This window comes from Arachis hypogaea, chromosome 16 (assembly GCF_003086295.3).
Source record: "Arachis hypogaea cultivar Tifrunner chromosome 16, arahy.Tifrunner.gnm2.J5K5, whole genome shotgun sequence".
In the NCBI taxonomy this organism is placed as follows: domain Eukaryota; kingdom Viridiplantae; phylum Streptophyta; class Magnoliopsida; order Fabales; family Fabaceae; genus Arachis; species Arachis hypogaea.
The window spans coordinates 33,863,889-33,875,034 of NC_092051.1; the positions used below are offsets into that span (position 1 = coordinate 33,863,889).

General features: G+C 37.2%; 1 non-coding gene across 1 annotated transcript; it reads right to left on the reverse strand.

Moving 5' to 3' along the window:
* Nucleotides 1-10,720: 10,720 nt before the first annotated feature.
* On the reverse strand, nucleotides 10,721-10,828 carry LOC112761220 (small nucleolar RNA R71). Its single transcript, XR_003181626.1, has one exon. It is a non-coding gene; the product is annotated as a small nucleolar RNA R71 (small nucleolar RNA).
* Between the last annotated feature and the right edge of the window lie 318 nt (nucleotides 10,829-11,146).

Sequence of the window (11,146 nt, forward strand, 5' to 3'; positions counted from 1 at the left end):
TCATGAATTGTCTCTGCTAGGGTGGCGCCTAACTTGCCACCAATGAAGTTAGGCGCCATTCAACAAAAAAAAAAGAGAGGCGAGTTGTTCACGCCTAACTTGGATTTCAACAAGTTAGGTGCAAGATGAAGCATGCAATGCGGGAGGCCTGGTGCCTAACTCCAACTCCATCCAGTTAGGCGCCAGCTTGTTCTTCTTGTCTTAGTTAAAACCAAATCACATTTTATTCCATACCAAATCAATTTGATTTGGTCCCCACCCCCTGATTAGATTCCCTTCCCCATATATACCCATTAACTAAAGCAAACCTCCCTATAGCAACGTAACTACCCATATATATATATATAATAAAAACAAAAAAAATATATATATCTAAAAAAAATATTTTAATTAATTTTAAATTCTCTTATCCTTTTATCATTTTCTTCTTCTTTTGTAATAATTTTTGTTTGTACTCATCTGTGCACTTTTTATGTCCCTCCTTGTTTTCAGTTTTTCTTTGCTTGAGGACAAGCAAACTTTTAAGTTTGGTGTTGTCGCTTCACTTGTGGCATTTCTGTTTATTTTAATGGCACCAAAGTGAGGCGAATTATCTTCACGGAGGAGTACAACCTGAAGAATGAGACGGCCACTAGGATAACTGAGGTGGTTGAGTTCCTTTCATTCTATATTTTCTTCTGTTCTAATTATGCTATATTCCTATTTTCTGCTATTTTACTTGAATGTCTGCATGATCTTTAGAAATTTTGAGTCCTAGGTTCTAGTTTAATTTTTTTATTTTTAAATTTCAGTTATTTATCTTTTAATTGAAGAGATGTCTCATGTACCGCTCAATGAGCTTGAATCTAAAAAGAAAAAGAAAAAGAAGTGATGTATTGCATGAGAAATTGAGTTTAGATTGAAGAGTAGTCTTATTTACTTAAATGTGGTGGTATTATCTATGATTCTGAATGTATGATATGAACAGTGCATATTTGAATTTGAATCAAAGGATGTTGATGCATGAGGAACAAGAATTTAGAGAACTATGATGAACTCTCTGAAGTAAATAAAAGCTTAATCCTTGAAGCAAAAGAAACAGCAAAAAGAAAATAAAGAAAAGCGAAGTCCAAGACTCTGAGCATCAATGACTAGGAAGGTCAAATATGATTAAAAGCTCAAAGAGTTGTTTTCCTAGTCATATGCTTGTGCTGTAAATGTGTCAAGTAATCCTTGAGATAGAGCACTAAGAGTCGAGATCACGTGCATTTAACAGAGTATACCAAAGTTTTTGAGCACCACTGTCTGAGAGTAACTGAAAGAAAAATCAGAACTAAAAGAGAGTTCCCCGGTTAAGTGCTTGTGGTGTTTTTGTGTCAAGTGCAGCTTGAGACAAAACATTTTTTTAGATTCAAGCTGCACTTGAATAAAATTTTCTCTTAAAGTGCTTGTGGTGTTTTTATGTCTCATGTACCAACACCAATTCACATAACTCTAGTGATTCTTGCATTGATTGATGGTCTGTTCCATATTAGTTGCTTTCTAGTTACACCATATTTCATCATCAATGACTTGATGCATTTCATGATTGTGAACATGCTTACATTCCTATTTTGTGCATTCTCTTTTGAATTGAGCTAGTAACCACCATATCACTGATTTTCAAACTGATTTCTAACTCTAATCTGTTTAACCAACTAACTTCTTTTGGTTCTCAACCTAACTCTTTGATCATTATTTTGGATATGGTGTTTCTTAGACTTGTTGAACAAGTAATGTGCAAATGTGGGTTGATTTCTTGGTTTGAAGTATAATTTGAATTCTGAATTTTGTTGCTTGCATTTCAAGAAATCTCCTCTCTTTATTCACTTCATGAATATGCTTTACTTTGAGTGCTTTGTATCTATTTTGGCTATTTGCTTATATTGTATCATCTCTATTTTTCAGAATGTCAGACAAAGGAAAGGCTATAGCCACTACCTCCAAAAAGAGGAAGCGCTCTAAGAACTCTACCCCCTCTCCCTATGCAAATTATGCTAAGAATCCGCTGAATGAGGTGGACAAGGAAAATCAGTTGCTACCACCCACTGATCCAATCAAATTCCCAAACCTCTACTGTGAGCTTCGCTTCTCTGACTTCCGGAAGAAAAATCTGAACATTGAAAAGAAACTACTCCTTTCCAATGATGTGAGGCGTGCCATTAACACCCGCATTCTGGAGTTAGGATTGGACTTTGTTGACAGAGATTTGGGGAGGGTGAACACTTCATGGGTGAGAGAATTTTATTGCAACTTCTTTCGAGCCAATATTGATTCAGTGCAGCTGCGGGGTAGAGAGATTATGATCACTGAGGATGCTATCGGGGATGCACTGCTTTGCCACCATCGTCCTGATGAGACCTGTGCCTATAGACAGGCAGAGGTAGCTATCCTCTCCATGACTTTTGACTATGAGGCGCTTAAGCGCGTGATTGCCACACCAGACGCTCCATGGGTGATGGATTCGAACAACAAGAAGCCCAAGGGGATGCGCTTCGCTTATCTGATGAAGGAGGCCAAGACCTGGCAGCATATCTTCGCCCAGTATGTCTTTTCCACCACTCACTTTTCAGATATTCCGATGGATATGCTGATTCTGATTGGGTGTGTGATGGAAGGGAAGGAGGTGAACTTCCCCCGACTGATCAGGCATAGTATGTGAAGAGCTCATATTCGCGGCTTGCTACCCTTTCCTTCACTGGTCACCAGCATGATTGAGCTGGCAGGTGTCCCATGGGAGGATGATGATGTGACGCCACCACCCCCAGATGACGATGACAAGGAGACTACCATTCCATGGGGTGGGTGGGTGCACGAGAACCCCCCACCCAAACGCCGTTCCCGAGCCAGAGCAGTGGAGGAGGCAGCTCAGCCCTCATCGTCAGCAGCAGCCGCAGCACCCATACCACCACCGCCACCAGCACCTGAGCCGACTTATCTGTTGGTGCAGCACCTCCTCCGCTTCATGGAGCGCTTCGAGTGTCGTGTCATGCAACGTCTCGATCGCATCGACCAGGTGTTTGTATCACAGGGCATCGAGCTTCCAGATTCTCCCGCTTCCGATGAGCAGGATCAGGAGGAGGAGCCGGCTCAGAAGCCGATTCATCAGGATGCACCTCTAGAGACACATGCCACCATTGAGGTCCAGCAGCCTCCTGAGGATCCACAGCCACATCCAGAGCCACAGCCAGTCCCAGTCCCACAGCCCAAGCCTGAAGAGCCCGGCGCGATTGTTGACCCCCATCCCGAACTTCAACAGTAGCATCGAGGACGATGCTTGATTCTAAAGTGTGGGGAGGTCACCGTTCGTGACCGATATTTGCATTTATGTGGTGAACTTTTGGACATCTATTTCTGTTTTCTGCTACTTTATGTTTTAAATCTTAGTTTTTGATTGTGATTAGAAAAGTGTTTTGGATTGATAAATTCTAGTTGATCCTTTTTGTATAAGAATTATGTTTTAGAAAATTTCCAAGAATTTCATTTTTAGGGTACCACCCAATTGGTTGAAAAAAAATTTTTAGAACTTGTTTGAACTATATACTTGTGGATCATGTTTTGAGCAAAGAACACAAGCATGTGAGGTTTGAGCCTAATTGTGTGGTTACATCATATATAACCACTTATTTTCATTCTTGTGTGCATTATTCTCTGTCTATGATTGTAATCTTTTATTTGTTTAATTCTATATGTCCATTATTTTGTGTATATATGCATTTACATGATTGAGGCCATTGTTCAAATAGCTCACTTACCCAAATAAGCCTACCTTTTATCTTCCATTGATAACCAATTTGAGCCTATGCTTAACCCATTTGTTCATTATTATAGCACATTACAAGCTTAAGTGAAAAACAATAAATGTCTCTTGTTTCGATCTTTGATTAGCTTAAGCTAGTGAGAGTGTTCATTACTTGATTTTGGGAAGGTTGGGTACATTGGTTATAGATAAAAGCGTATTTATGTGTTTGTTGAAAATTTCTCAAGAATTGGGTACATACTCATGTAGTAATCACATGTAAGCCATATGCATTGATGTTTTTGTATATATTTTAGCTAAAAAAATTTTTTTTAATATTGCAACAAAAAGGGAACAAAGGGTCCCGAGGTTTAAGGTTTCATAAATTCAACACATATGTAAGGTATTAAAAAGGAATTGCATGAGTATGTGAAAAGTGAAGAATGGATAGCTAAGTTTGTTTAGAATTGTTTAGGTTTTCATAGGTTAGGTGGGAAGTTTAAGTTAATCAAAGATTCAAATTTTAAGCTCACTTGACCATATGCATCCTACCTTAACCCTAGCCCCATTACAACCTATGGGAAGTCCTCTTGATATTTGTATGCATGCATAAAATAATTGTTGATTGTTAGATGAAAAACAAATCTTGGAAAGCATGATTAGGGGAGAAATGAGTGAAGCAACCCCATATACTTGAGTGCATAGAGCGGATACACATCCGGCGAGGGTTCAATCGCTCAATTACATGTTTCCACCCATTATCATCTTTTCTTGCAAGTTTGTGAATTCTTTCAATGATTCAATCCAATTGTGGTTTGCTTTGATTGCTAATACCTTAGCCCTTGTGCTTGCATGTGTATTCTTGGAGATTGATTTATCTTGACTAAGCCATTATATCATGAAAATAGATTGCATTTAGTTAGTTGCATTGAATAAATGTTAATACCCTTTGCTTCTTTTTTATTTTAGCATGCATGAGGACATGCTTAGTTTAAGTGTGGGGAGATTTGATAAATCCCGATTTCGTGATTTATCTTGTGCTTATTTTGGGGGATTTTACCACCTTTTTCCACATTTATTCAATAAAATAGCATGGTTTTGTAATTCTCCCTTGAATTTTTCTTAAGTATAAAAACATGCTTTTTAGGCCTTAAATTAGTAATTTTGATTCACTTTAATTCCATTCGATGCCTTGATGTGTGTGTTGAGTGATTTCAGGTTTACAAGGCAAGTATTGGATGGAAGAAATGAATAGAAAAGCATACAAAGGGGAGAATGCATGAAGAAACAAAGATTGGGAATACATTAAAGGACGCGCACACGCAAAAGTGGTCTCACCAATAGACGCGCATGCGTACTTGCCGCGTCCGCACGGGTGGAAAATTTGCCTATTGACGCTCACGCGCACATGGCGTGCACGCGCCAATACTCTTACATGGCCCACTTAAAGGAAAAACGCTGGGGGTGATTTCTGAGCTGCCCAGTACCAATTCCAACTTGTTTCTGAGTGTATTTCATGCAGAATTGAAGTCCAAGCAAAAGGGGGGAGCAATTAGTTTAGCCAAGATGAGCCTTTAGTTAGTTTTCTAGAGAGAGAAGCTCCCTCTTCTCTCTAGAATTAGGTTAGGATTAGGTTAGATTATTCTAAATTCATGTTTAATTACTTGATCTCATCTTGTTTCTTTTATAATTTCTCATTTCTACATCTTGATTCTCTTAATTGTGATGTTAATTTTTCATTTTGCTCTCTTTTGTGATGATGAACTCATGTTAGATTTGATTTACTTTTAATGCAATTAAATGCTTGATGTTTCTTCATTGTTGATTTGAGTTGTTGATCTCAATTTTCTTGCACATTAGTAGTTGTTAGATGTTACTATTCTTGCAATTTATGAAGTTTACTTTTATTGCACTCTATGTGTTTGATGAAATGTTCTCTTTAGTTTTTGAGTAGTTTCGTCAACTCTTGGTCTAAGCCAAGGGAATTGGGTAATCTTGAGTCATTGGGTATGATGGAATTGGTGATTTGAGAACTCATGGTGATCAATTTGATACCTATTGACACTAACCCACTACTAAGTTAATTAGTTGGTAGGTTAGGACTTAAGGGTGGATGTGATCAAATCTATTTGACGTACTTCAAGCTTAGGAGTAAATTTTACGTACTTAAACCTTTTGGGAAGTAGACTTAATAGGTTGGCCTCTCATGATTATCAATATTCGATTTGTTGACAAGGATGGTGATCTCAATTACTCAAGTCTTAGCCAAGAGTTCTTTATTTTGCTTTCTTTACTTGCTTGCTAAATCTACTTTTCTTGCCATCTTATGAACCAAAACCCCACTCTTTACCCCATCATAGCCAATAACTAAGCACTACATTGTTTCCTAGGGAGACGACCCGGAGTCCAAATACTTCGGTTATTTCTTATTAGGGGTTTGTTATCTGTGACAAAACCATAAATTTTTGTATGAGAGGACTCTTTGTTGGTCTAGGACTATACTTCCAATGATAATTCAATTGAAAAATTCTATGTCAACAAGAGTCTAACGCTCATCAAAATGGCGCCGTTGCCGAGGAACAATGGTGCTATATTATTGGCTATTGTATATATTGTTAGTAGCTTAAATTTTGGTTTATTTGCTAGTTTTTGCTAGTTTAGAATTTATCTTCTTTGTTTCTTATTAATCTTTGTTTTTTATTTTCTCTTTCATCATGAATTCTCATCCTTTTGGATATGAGTATAGTTCAAACTATGTTGTAGGAAATGGAAGCTCCAATGAGGATATTGATGAGCGGATAATTTATACGCTTTTTGGCATTGTTTTTAGTATGTTTTTAGTAGGATCTAGTTACTTTTAGGGATGTTTTCATTAGTTTTTATCTTAAATTCACATTTCTGGACTTTACTATGAGTTTGTGTGTTTTTCTGTGATTTCAGGTATTTTCTGGCTGAAATTGAGGGACTTGAGCAAAAATCAGATTCAGAGGTTGAAGAAGGACTGCTGATGCTGTTGGATTCTGACCTCCTTGCACTCAAAGTGGATTTTCTGGAGCTACAGAACTCGAAATGGCGCTCTTCCAATTGCATTGGAAAGTAGACTTCCAGGGCTTTCCAACAATATATAATAGTCCATACTTTGGCCAAGAATAGATAACGTAAACTGGCGTTCAACGCCAGCTTTCTACCCAAATCTGGCGTCCAGCGCCAGAAAAGGAGCCAAAACCAGAGTTGAACGCCCAAACTGGCACAAAAGCTGGCGTTCAACTCCAAGGAGGACCTCTACACGTGCAACACTTAAGGCTCAGCCCAAGCACACACCAAGTAGGCCCCAGAAGTGGATTTATGCATCAATTACTTACTCATGTAAATCCTAGTAGCTAGTTTATTATAAATAGGACCTTTCACTATTGTATTAGACGTCTTTTTAACAATCTGGGAACGCATTGTTCTTAGACCATGGGGGCTGGCCACACGGCCATGCCTGGACCTTCACTTATGTATTTTCATACGGTAGAGTTTCTACACTCCATAGATTAAGGTGTGGAGCTCTGCTGTTCCTCTAAGATTAATGCAAAGTACTACTGTTTTCTATTCAATTCATCTTATTTCGCTTCTAAGATATCCATTCGCACCCAAGAACATGATGAAGGTGATGATTATGTGTGACGCTCATCACCATTCTCCCCTATGAACACGTGCCTGACAAACACTTCCGTTCTACATGAAATAAGCTAGAATGAATATCTCTTAGATCTCTTAACCGGAATCTTCGTGGCGTAAGCTAGAATGATGGCGGCATTCAAGAGAATCCGGAAAGTCTAAACCTTGTCTGTGGTATTCCGAGTAGGATTCAATGATTGAATGACTGTGACGAGGTTCAAAATCGCGATTGCTGGGCGTTAGTGACAGACGCAAAAGGAGGGTGAATCCTATTCCAGCATGATCGAGAACCGACAGATGATTAGCCGTGCTGTGACAGAGCATGTGAGCATATTTTTCACTGAGAGGAGGGGATGTAGCCACTGACAACAGTGATGCCCTTGCATAAAGCCAGCCATGGAAAGGAGTAAGACTGATTGGATGAAGATAGCAGGAAAGCAGAGGTTCAGAGGAACGAAAGCATCTCCATTCGCTTATCTGAAATTCTCACCAACGATTTACATAAGTACCTCTATCCCTATTCTATTATTTACTATTCGAAAACTCTATAACCATTTGATATCTGCCTGACTGAGATTTGCAAGGTGACCATAGCTTGCTTCATACCAACAATCTCCGTGGGATTCGACCCTTACTCACGTAAGGTATTACTTGGACGACCCAGTGCACTTGCTGGTTAGTTGTATCGAAGTTGTGAACCATGGTATTGGCACCATGTTCTTGGCGCCATTGCCAGGGAAAGAAAGAGCCATGAATTTTACATAATCAAAGTGTAATCACGATTGCGCGTACCAAGTTGCTCACGTTGCCAGGGATTGTTTGAGCTTGGACATCACAATTTCGTGCACCAAGTTTTTGGCGCCGTTGCCGGGGTTTGTTTGAGTTTGGACAACTGACGGTTCATCCTGTTGCTCAGATTAGGTAATTTTCTTTTTTGTTTTCTTTTCAAAAAATTTTTTCAAAAATATTTCAAAATTTTCTCCTTTGTTTTCGAAAAAAAAAATAATAATATAAAAAAAATGTTTTCAAAAATTTTATTCAAAATTTTTAAAGAATGAATTCTAGTGTTTCATGAAGCATGTGAAGCCTGGCTAGCTGTAAAGCCATGTCTAAATTCGTTTGGACTGAGGCTTCCAACCATCACTTTTACACGACTGTAGGGTATGTCAGGCATGTCATGTCTGAATTACATGCTGAAGCTTGGCTGGCCATTGGCCATGTCTAGTGTTTTGGACTGGAGCTTTCATTGAAAGCTTGGCTGGCTAGTGAGCCATGTCTAATTCCTGGACTGAAGCTTTAGACTAACATGGCAAGATTCCTGGAATTCATATTAAAAATTTTGGAATCCTTATTTTTCTTTTTCAATTAATTTTCGAAAAAAAAAATCCAAAAAAATTAGAAAATCATAAAAATCAAAAATATTTTTTGTGTTTCTTGTTTGAGTCTTGAGTCATATCATAAGTTTGGTGTCAATTGCATATGCATCTTGCATTTTTCGAAAATTTCATGCATTCAAAGTGTTCTTCATGATCTTCAAGTTGTTCTTGGTAAGTCTTCTTGTTTGATCTTGATGTTTTTCTTGTTTTGCATCTTTTGTTGTTTTTCATGTGCATTTTTCGTTTGTTAGAGTCTAAACATGAAAGATTTCTAAGTTTGGTGTCTTGCATGTTTTCTTTGCATAAAAAAATTTTCAAAAACATGTTCTTGATGTTCATCATGATCTTCAAAGTGTTCTTGGTGTTCATCTTGACATTCATAGCATTCTTGCATGCATCACATGTTTTGATCTAAAAATTTCATGCATTGCATCTTTTTAGTATTTTTCTCTTGCATCATAAAAATTTAAAAATCAAAAAAATATCTTTCCCTTTTTCTCTCATCAAATTCGAAAATTTGAATTGACTTTTTCAAAAATTTTTAAAATCAAATTGTTTCTCATGAGTCAAATCAAATTTTCAATTTGAAAATCTTATCTTTTTCAAAATCTTTTTCAAAATTTTTAGTTATTTTCGAAAATTCCAAAAATATTTTTCAAAAATCTTTTTCTTATTTTTATATCAAATTTTCGAAAATAACATAATCAATTAATGTTTTGATTCAAAAATTTGAAGTTTGTTACTTGCTTGTTAAGAAAGATTCAAACTTTAAGTTCTAGAATCATATCTTGTGATTTCTTATGAATCAAGTCATTAATTGAGATTTTAAAAATCAAATCTTTTTCAAAAACTAATTCCTATCATATCTTTTCAAAAATATCTTCTCATCTTATCTTTTTCAAAAATTTGATTTCAAAATATCTTTTCTAACTTCCTAACTTCCTATCTTTTCAAAATTTGTTTCAACTAACTAACTAACTTTTTGTTTGTTTCTTATCTTTTTCAAAACCACCTAACTAACTCTCTCTCTCTCATTTTCGAAAATCCCTTCCTTCTTTTTCAAAATTTCTTTTTAATTAACTAATTATTTTTATTTTTGATTTCAAAATTTTTCAAAAATTACTAACCTTTTTCAAAAATCATTTTCGAAAATCACTAACTCTTTTTCAAAAATATTTTTCGAAAATTCTCCCTCTGTCATCTCATTCTATTTATTTATTCATCTACTAACATCTCATCTCACATCTCTGCCATCCTTACAGTTGTGTTTCTTTCTTTACATCACACTCTTTGTCTCCCTCTTTTCTTCTACTCACACAGGGATCCCTATACTGTGGTATAAAGGATCTCTATTATTATTATTACTTTTCTGTGCCCTCTTCTTTGTCATATGAGCAGGAGCAAGGACAAGAACATTCTTGTTGAAGCAGATCCAGAACCTGAAAGGACTCTGAAAAGAAAATTAAGAGAAGCCAAATTACAACAATCCAGAGATAACCTTTCAGAAATTTTTGAATAGGAAGAAGAGATGGCAGCCGAAAATAATAATAATGAAAGGAAGATGCTTGGTGACTTTACTGCACCTAATTCCAATTTACATGGAAGAAGCATCTCCATTCCTGCCATTGGAGCAAACAACTTTGAGCTGAAACCTCAATTAGTTTCTCTGATGCAGCAGAACTGCAAGTTTCATGGACTTTCATCTGAAGATCCTTTTCAGTTCTTAACTGAATTCTTGCAGATATGTGATACTGTTAAGACTAATGGAGTAGATCCTGAAGTCTACAGGCTCATGCTTTTCCCTTTTGCTGTAAGAGATAGAGCTAGAATCTGGTTGGACTCTCAACCTAAAGATAGCCTGAACTCTTGGGATAAGCTGGTCACGGCTTTCTTAGCCAAGTACTTTCCTCCTCAAAAGCTGAGCAAGCTTAGAGCTGATGTTCAAACCTTCAGGCAGAAAGAAGGTGAATCCCTCTATGAAGCTTGGGAAAGATACAAACAGTTGACCAAAAAGTGCCCTTCTGACATGCTTTCAGAATGGACCATCCTGGATATATTCTATGATGGTCTGTCTGAGTTATCAAAGATGTCACTGGACACTTCTGCAGGTGGATCCATTCACCTAAAGAAAACGCCTGCAGAAGCTCAAGAACTCATTGACATGGTTGCTAATAACCAGTTCATGTACATTTCCGAAAGGAATCCTGTGAGTAATGGGACGCCTATGAAGAAGGGAGTTCTTGAAGTTGATACTCTGAATGCCATATTGGCTCAGAACAAAATATTGACTCAGCAAGTCAATATGATCTCTCAGAGTCTGCATGGAATGCAAGCTGCATCCAATAGTACT